The sequence below is a fragment of the Equus przewalskii genome, chromosome 14, assembly GCF_037783145.1.
Source record: "Equus przewalskii isolate Varuska chromosome 14, EquPr2, whole genome shotgun sequence".
Classification (NCBI taxonomy): Eukaryota; Metazoa; Chordata; class Mammalia; order Perissodactyla; family Equidae; genus Equus; species Equus przewalskii.
The window spans coordinates 84,487,499-84,496,873 of record NC_091844.1 but is presented as its reverse complement, the minus strand read 5'-3'; positions in this window follow the sequence as shown (position 1 = coordinate 84,496,873).

The following is a 9,375-nucleotide window of genomic DNA, read 5'->3' as shown; positions in this document are numbered from 1 at the left end:
TGGTTGGTGCTCCCGTTTGAGGGAACAGTATCAGAAACAGCCTCTCAGAGGCCACATCGTAGCACACGATGCCCCTCTGGCCACCGGGTGTATCACACAGGAGCAGCTGGTCGTCACTCCCATTACACCCTCTGACCCCCACTGGTTAGCAGAGTCTTCTTCCCCGCCCACCAAAATGCAGCCCTCAGGTTACACATTTTGAACTGGAACCTCAAGTCTAGGAAGAAAGGAAAGGATAGGCAGGGAAAAAGTAATTGTGTGTATCAAGAATCCATGTATCCATCACTCTGTGTCAGAGCTTATCCTATACAAGTCCTTCATGGCAGACCTGGTCCACGGCCTGTGCACGTGCACACACACAGGGACACACACACAGGGACGCACACACCCAGGCAGGTTCATCTCTGTATCGTTGGCTCTCACTGGCTTCCTAAGAAGCTTACCAAGGCATGTCGTGACTTCAACAATGACCTGCTAATGGTTTTACATTTCTCCCAAGTATTATAAGCCATCCTTGTCACTCTTATCTCCTAATGAAATCAATAAATTCAGGAGACAGCAAAGGGATAGAGCAAAAGCAATGCCAGAGCCAAGGGCACGCAGGATTGTCTGCTAAGCCGTAAATAATCATCTTGAAACGGTAATCAAACCTTGACTTTTGCTTAGAGGAATGAAGTTGCAGATCTCCTGGCAAAAGAAAATTTCTTCCCACTTTACGTAAGAAAGAATAATGCACCCTATATAGTTGTAGTTTTCTTAACACTGAAAACTCTGTCACTGAAAACTGTATTCCTGTGCCTTGCAGGAGCCTGTGACAGCAGCTCAGAGCATTTTATCTTTGTGGCCCTCTCTCACGTGTGTTTATAGCAATAAACACCCCAGGTGCGCGGTTGTTTTACTTGCCCCACAGTTTTGCCTTGATCTTTAAAAGGTTTGTTACGTACTTGGCTTCTGTGTTAATCTTTTCCCTCTACGTTGCAAAAACCACCCTAAATATCAAGTTACTCATTTCTTCCTAATCCTCCGTTGTTCCAAGACAAATCTGACCAGTCACCACTAGCTACCACCTTCTGCTTAAATTACTTCAGCCGCTTCTTATTGCTCTTATGGGAAAAAAAAGTCCTTTCAGATGGTCCCTCCCTACTTCTCCCAGCCCACTGCCTTCCCGCCAACTCCCCTATCTGTCTGGGCTTCAGCCCCGCTGGCCCACTTTCGGCTCCTGCAGCATGCTGCATTGCCTTCTGGCACAGAGCCCTGCATGTGCACTGGCCCCCCCTGGAGCGCCCTCTCCCCGCTGCACTCCTGGTGCCTCTCCTCATCCCTCAGACTCCCATAAGCTGCCACTCTCCCCGGGATCCTTCCTTCCTCGGTCTCCCCCATGGGGTCACTCTTCTTTTTTACCTTTCATAGCCTTCTGCACCCTTCCCTTCATATCTCTTACTGCAGCTATCAGTTTACATTGATTTCGGTGCTCATTCATTAATATCCATCTTCTTCAGGAGAGAGTAAGTTCCAAGGAGCAAAGGCCAGATATGCTTCAGTTCCAGCACAGGAACCAGCAGGTAGTAAACATTCCATAAATACGTCATGAATGAAAAACACAGGGGCCCAGACGAGTGGAAGGGCACGCAGGGTCGGCTGTTATTCTCTCAGCTATCATCCTGCTCCGTCAAAGCACGGACAGCACTCCTGGCGTGGGATCAGTGTGATTCAGCTGCAATCATCCCAAAGGGCCTCTCTGTTCCGAGGTTCAGCTCCGCCAGTGTCTGACTGCCCCAGACAAAAGGGCAGGTCAGTCGAATCAGTCTTGGTCAGAGAAAGAGGGTCACCTAGTCCAAACCCATCCCCGGTGAGCCCAAGAAGCTTCTCCCAAAACAGGGAGAGACGAGCTGAGCAGGATGCCCAAAATTAATCAACTGATTCCTATCATTTAGCTACATAAGAAACACAACACAACACACATACACGTATGCCTTGATTCCTCACAGACAGTGACCCATGAGCTAAACAATAAATGTGACCACGCAGACACACTTGGAATGCGAGGATGCAGAAAAGGAAGAGGAACAAGAACAAATATTTCCCCCTGCAGGCTGGGCTTCTAGAGAGGAGCGTGAGGAGAGATGGGATGCAGAAGGTGACTAGACCATAATGAGGGGACTTAGTCTGGAGGCAAGAGGCTCAGGACATGGGAAGGCTGGCCACCCGGGCCACCACCAGCCTGTGATTCTACGCTTTGTTGGACTTAAGGATTGTACATTCCACTCTCAACTCTGAATGATGCCTAATCACTGTAGGCAATCCCTGGCAAACACTTTAAATTCAACTTCCCCATCGTGACCCTCACTCCAGCCTTCTACTCATACCTCTCCTCATTCTGCCCAGACACCCACGTGTTCCAGGCAGCTCTTCTCAGACTTTCATGAGCACGTGAATCATCTGAGGCTATTCCAGGAATTTGTTTGCACGAAGACTCAGGTTCAGTAGATCTGAGATTCTGCACTTCTAACAAGCTCCCAGATGGTACCTTGCTCTGGCCCAGGGACCACTCTTCTAGTAGCGAGGTTCTAGGATGCAATAGGGTAGTATCTCCATAGCTCTTAACCTACTGACTCAAAATAAGCTGATAACTAGTTGGTACCCAATTACTTTGTTGGGCTGTCTATAGCATGTAAACCACATGCCTTCTGAAGTCATCCTGCCCTTGAAGACTTACATAAAGTGTCTTTCACTTCCTTCTTCCCTCTCTAAGGAAGCTTTCAATCCCTGGTGGCCTACATTCTCGCAGGCAGCTTGTGATGGTTCACTTTATGCGTCAATGTGACTTGCCAAGGGAGCCCTGAGCAGACATTATTCTAGGTGTGTCTGTGAGGGTATTTCCTGACAACATCAGCATTTGAGTCAGTGGATTCAGTAAAGTAGGTCATCTACACCCTGCAGGTGGCCATGTCCAATCCTTTGAGGGCCTGAATAGACCCAAAGGCAGAGGCAGGTGGCATTCAACCCTGCTTTCCTGCCTCACTGCTGGACTCGGACATCTTACCTTCTCCTGCCCTCCGCCTGCCATTCGCAGCATGGGCTCCCCGGTCCTCAGGCCTTCAGACTCAGACGGAATTACACCACCAGGTTTTTGGGTCTTCAGTTTGCAGACGGCAGATCACGGGGACTTCTCAGCCTCTGTAACCGCATGAGCCAATTCCTCATAATAAATCTCTCTCTCTCTCTTTATATATATATATCTCCACCCTATTGGTTCCGTTTTCTGGAGAACCCTAATACACAGCTCTTATCCACCCCTCGCACCTCCAACCTCCCAGGGTTTCTCTTTCCTCTGCCTCTGAACAAACCCACGAACACCACTATGCCAGGTATTTGTACGTATGCCTTTATCCCAAGCAAGAATTTTGCTTAAAAAGAAATCAGCATGTACTCGTAAGAGAATTTCCACTGTGCATTACAATTCAGGTTTAGATTCAAACCTTTTTCTTCCTCTGCTCAACACATGGGTTGTACTGAGAAACACAGACCCACTTATCCTACTAATTTCTGATAAATGACCTGGGAGGAGTCTGTCAGCTCTGCCTCTGTTTCCTCACCTGTAACTGTGGATGGTGACACCTTCCTCACAGGTAGTCGTGACATTTCAAGGCACATTTGGCAGGTCATGACTTTTCTTCCTCATGGTAGGGCCCAGCTTTCCCTGAAATCAACTCATGATCATGTCAACGTTAACCCCTTGTGTGGAAAGATAGAGCAGCAATCCTGATGAATTTAGGGAGAAAAGTACACTGTATTCCAGGCCGTTCGTTAATTTGGATTATCCATGCCACCCCCTCTGTCAGCCTCAAGGATAACTGAAAGTTGAGTGGACCATTACATGAACACCAACTTTAAGCTTTCACTGTCATTGAACCTGAATTACATTATTCTTTAGTGCCAAGGAGTAAATTCCTTAATGACTAATGAGGCAATACATCCAGGTGTCACCTTTTATACCAATAAAACCAGCCCAGGGAGGAGTCACATTAGCCACCCTTTAGAGAAAGAAGGCATCCTATTTTTATTCTGAAAGTCCTGGACCAAAAATCGGAAAGCATCTGAAAAGAAATGCACCATTTGGTTTGCCTCCAAACTCACTTGTAAAGATACACACCCTTCTGTTTCCACGTCTCCCTCTTCAGATTTGTGACGCACACAAACAGCGAGAAGACAAATGTCCCCATTAAAACACATTGACACTATGATGACATTCATCATAATAAAAACAATTGGGAGAAGGCTCACAAGGTAGCAGGTCTTCTGCAGGTCCTGGGTAACCCTCCATCACAGCAGGCTTCTGGGAATATCGATCCAACCATTGGGAAGTAAAAAGCCAGGAGGAAGTGTGGTGAGAAGCCTGGTCTACGTGCATCTGAACAGAGATGGGGACGCCTCTGCCAAGTGGTTCTGGACTCTGTGCCTCATCGTGATTCTCAACGGGAAAGTGAGTTTCTTTTAAATTTTTTCCCTTTGAACAAATAAAACCAGAACATAGGAATTAATAAAATTGAGCCCCTTGATAAGAATCCCAGTTGCCAAATCAGAGCAGGACATTGTCAGAATGACAGGATTCAGGTGCAGGAAGGGTTGGGGCCCCAGGGAAGGAGCTCAAAGGTAGAATGCTGCCATGTGTGCCCGGCAAAGGCACTTTAGAAGAAGAAGAAGAAGAAAAGTAACAGGGGAAAAGGAGAAAGATAATCCTAGGGTCTGGAAACTCATTGTGTCAATTCATAGGATCTGAATGCAACCAGAAGAGCAAGAACAGTCTGACCAGGATCTCAATCTCAGGACCCTTTTAGCAAAATGAAGGAAATCACGTGGCTCAGCCCGCTGCCTGCTCAGGAGCAGAGATTCTGCAGCAGCAGGAGGGCTGCAGAGAGAGGCCAGCCAGCAGGAATGTGGATGGGAAGGAAGCTTTCTGTCGACCTGATTCTTGGACATCAAGCTTCTTGCTTCTCCTCCCACTGACCAGGTCCAAGGTGAAGGCAGCATCTTACATTTGGGGAGAGTTTCAGAGGACTTTTCCGCACGTGCCCAATCTCATCGAATCTCAGCAACATGCCACATGTTGGGCTGGACGGTGGTTGTGGTCACTCTCACTTTCCAGCCAACAGTGCTGAGGGTCTGAGGCTACGCTAGGTTACACACAGTTAGGAGTTACGGCAAAGAGAAGTCTCCAATCTGGGTCTTCTAAATGCATGACTGCAGACCTCCTGGCCCAGTGCCACAGTGACATCTCCAACAAGTGACACACAGCAATGGGTCCCTTCATACTATTACCGCATGGTCAGGAGTGCTTGTAAAATTTCCACAAAGCAAAACAAATGGCAAGAGCACCCTTAGAGTTCTCACATTCTCTGCGACAGAAGTTGGAACTAATTGAACAATTCTTTAAACAGAGGAAAGACCTTCGCCACTTTACTCAACTTTTTGGAGATAAAATACAAAATCAACATAGATTACCCTAAACATTATGCTAATGTTAAACAGAAATAATCAGTGACTTCCTTTCTTATCTTTCTAAACAATGGATAATGATAATTTTGTGCTTTGCACTCACAAAAATACTTGGTCAACAGCTTCTCAAGCACTCTTAAAGGAAAACAAAACTTGGAACTATGTTTCAAAAATCCAAGTTAAATTAAGATATTTAGAGTTATTAATAAATTTATTTCTACTATGATCCATTAGGGTTTATCCTAGGTATACAACAATTGTTCAATATCAGAAAATTTATCAGTGTGATTCACCACATTAACAGATTTAAGGAAAAAAAGTCACAAGATTAGCTCAACGGATGCAGAAACATTATTAAATAAAATTCAAAACTCCTTTAAGATTAAGAAAAAACCTTCATAGCAATATACAAAACTTTCCTTAACTACATAAATGGTATTTAGCCATACTTTCACCAAATGTTAATATCATAGTAAATAGTGCAAACTGAGCCTTATTCCCGTTAATATCAGTAAGAAGGCAAGAGTCCCCACAGTTGCCGCTACTATTAATATGAGAGGGATGGACAGGGCTGACCCTACAGCCAAATTATCAGGGATCCAGCTGCTCTGCTTCTTACCAGTTGTGCCATCTTGGGCAAGTTTGTATTTTCTCTACTTCAATTGCCTACTGACAAAGACTCCCTCCTTAACCAAACTTTAGTCAGGCTTCTCTGAGCCCTCTTCTCAACTCATCCTTGTCCTTGGCCCTGTCTTGGGCCTGCCTGGTCCAGTTGTAGCAAGAATCCTGATAAATCAGTTTAGGGAAAATCCTCCCATCCTCGAGATCTGATCAAGTTCTCCAGCCCCCACCTTTGACGTCTAGGTCCTTGACCGGCCTCCAGCAAGAATCCTATTAAGTCTGTTTAGAAAGACTCCCTGGAGTACTTTTCCATCTACCAACCCCCAGCCTGCTCCTCAGCTGTAAGCCCCCGCTTGTCCTTGTTATGTTCAGAGTTGAGCCTGATCTCTTTCCCTTATGGCAATAGTCTTGACACCTATTGCAATGGTCCTGAAGAAAGTTTTCCTTACCATTTTAACAAGTGTAAGAATAAGTTTTTCTCTAACACGACCAGTAAAATAGGAATGATAATATTACTTACCTTACTTGTTGTCATGAGAGTGGAAACAGTTAATACATGCAAAGTGCTCAGAAGAGTATCTAGCACTTACAAAACACTCTATGATTATTATTAGTGTACAGATATATATTTTTAAAAGAAATAGAATAAGTGGAAAGCAACAGACAAGATGCTACAAAAAATTCTAGAAAACCACAATAAATTATTAGATATGAGGTTGCTGGAATACAAAACCAATTGTAAAAATCAATGCCAGCAATAACCAATACAATTTTTAAAAAGTTGAAAAAAAGTACCGCCTTCTTCAGTAACAACAAGATAAAAGGTGTCTAAAAATAATCTAATAAAAGATGTATACAACATGTATGAGGAACGTCATAGAGCATTATTCAAAGACGTGAAGGCCAAAATAAGTAGAGAAATGTGGCATATTTATGTGTTAAAAGACCTAACAATATATGTCAATTCTCTCAAACCAATCTATAAATTCAGTACATTGCAATCCAAATTCTCATATTGCTTTTCTCAGAACCTGACAAACCAACAAATAGCAGTATGTGCCCCCCAGAGATCAAGATCCCCTTAAAGCTATAATACGTAAATTACTTGTCACTGACATAGGTGCAGTCTAATAAACCAATCACGCAGAATAGAGAGTCCTGAAATAGACTCACACATAAAATAAAATAATAAAAATTTATATATGAGAGCTAATAATCATGGGCCAGGTTATGTGTGAAGGAATAAAACAGCAGTATTGCTCAGTTAATCCTCAAAAGGTATTCACTAATATTATCTCTGTTTTGCAGATAAGGGGAGCTAAGGTGGAGATGCAGAGAGATTATCTAACTTGATGAAGATGACACACCTCTTAAGAAATGGAGCTGGGTTTAGAAACCCACGCAGTACACTTCTGTAACCTCTGCTGTACCATCTCTTTTAGAAACGCGGTATTCTATGAGGTGGTCTTAAATTCAGTAGGTAAAGGCTAGAATATTCATTAAATGGTGATGGAACAATTAGCTAACCATATCAAGCACACACACACACACACACACACACACGCACACATGCACACACGCACACTCCAGAAGGATTGACATCAATTTAAAAGTGAAAATTTTAGAAAAACATCTAAAGAATGTTTTCAGAACATTGGGAAGAGATTTCTTAAGCAAGTTATAAAACACTAACATTTTAGAAAAAGATTGATAAACGTAGCTACTCTAAAAATTTACAATTTCTTATACATGTGCAAAAAGATTTACGCACATAGCTGTTCACTGTTGTAGCATTTCATTGGCAAAATTTTGCCAGTAAATGCCTAACAATAGGAAAATTATTAACTATAGTCTGTGATATTCATGTAATGATACGCATACCTATTCAGTGATTAAAATGAATTAACTAAATATGTGTATATTAACATAGACACAGTTCAAATATAATGCTAAGAATATCAAGTGACAGAAACATAGAATGTAAAACACTTCTGTAAAGTATTATGAGTACATATATATGGTGCAGTAGAAAAGCACTTTAAGCACACACATTTTCAGGATGGTGGTTTCCTCTGGGAAGTGGGATGAGGAAGGATAACGGGATTAAAGAGGTGTAGATAGAAGACTTCACAATCTTGCGATGTTTTATTTCTTAAACAAAGATTATATGAAGAAAATGTTAACACTATTACTCCTGGGTGCTGAATACCTGAGTGTTGACTTTATTGTTCTCTGTACTTTTTGGATTGCTTTAAATACTTTATATTAATAACATTGTCTCTAAAATTCACTCTTGGGTGCAGGGTAGAGTAGAGATGGGATGTGGGTAGGCAAAGAGACTAGAGGAGGCTCTTTGATGACCCCAGGCTGGAGGTAGTGGAGATTTGGAACAGAGTGGTGACAGCGGAAATGTTTTGCTAATAGATTAGATGTGGAAGTTGGGTAAAATAACGAGGAAGAACACAGAATGATTCCTAGGTTTTTGATCTGGGTAACTGATCAATGTTGGAGGCAATGATGGAGCCATTAACTGAAAGAAATTGGGAAGAACAGGCTTGGGGCACAAATCAAGAGTGTTTTGTGGCTATTTTCAGTTTGAGATCATTATTAAATATCCAAGTGAGTTGTTGTATAGACCATGTAGGCAGATTGGATGCAGATACAAGCTTGGAGCTCAGAGGTGAGGTCAAGACCACAGACATGATGAGCTGAAGTCATCAGCTTAAGTATCACATGTGGGACCTCAGTGAGAGTTTCTTCTTAGAGAGCATGGACGGAGATGAGAAGCAGGCCAAGGACTGAGTTTGAGGAGCTTCAAAATTAAGAGGTGAATCTGAGGAGGGAGAGTGTGGTGGGCTGAACAATGGCCCCTCAAAAATGTCCACATCCTAGTCCCCAGAAGTGGTGAATACGTTATCTTACCAGGTAAAAGGGACTTAGCAGATGTGATTAAGTTAAGATTGTTGAGGTAGAGAGATTATCCTGGATTATCCAGGAGTCTTTATAAGGGAGGCGAAAGAGTTAGAGACAGAAAGAGATGTAAGAACAGAAGCAGAGGTCAAAGAGGAGAAAAGAAGCTACGCTGCTAGCATTGAAGGTGGAGGAAGGGGCAGGCAACCTGTGGACTCTGGAAAAGGCCAGGAAAGGAATTCTCCCCTGGAACCTCCAGAAGGAAGGCAGTTCTGCGAACAACTTGATCTTTTTCCAGAGATATTTGTCTTGGACTTCGAACCTGCAGAACTGTAAGATAATAAACCC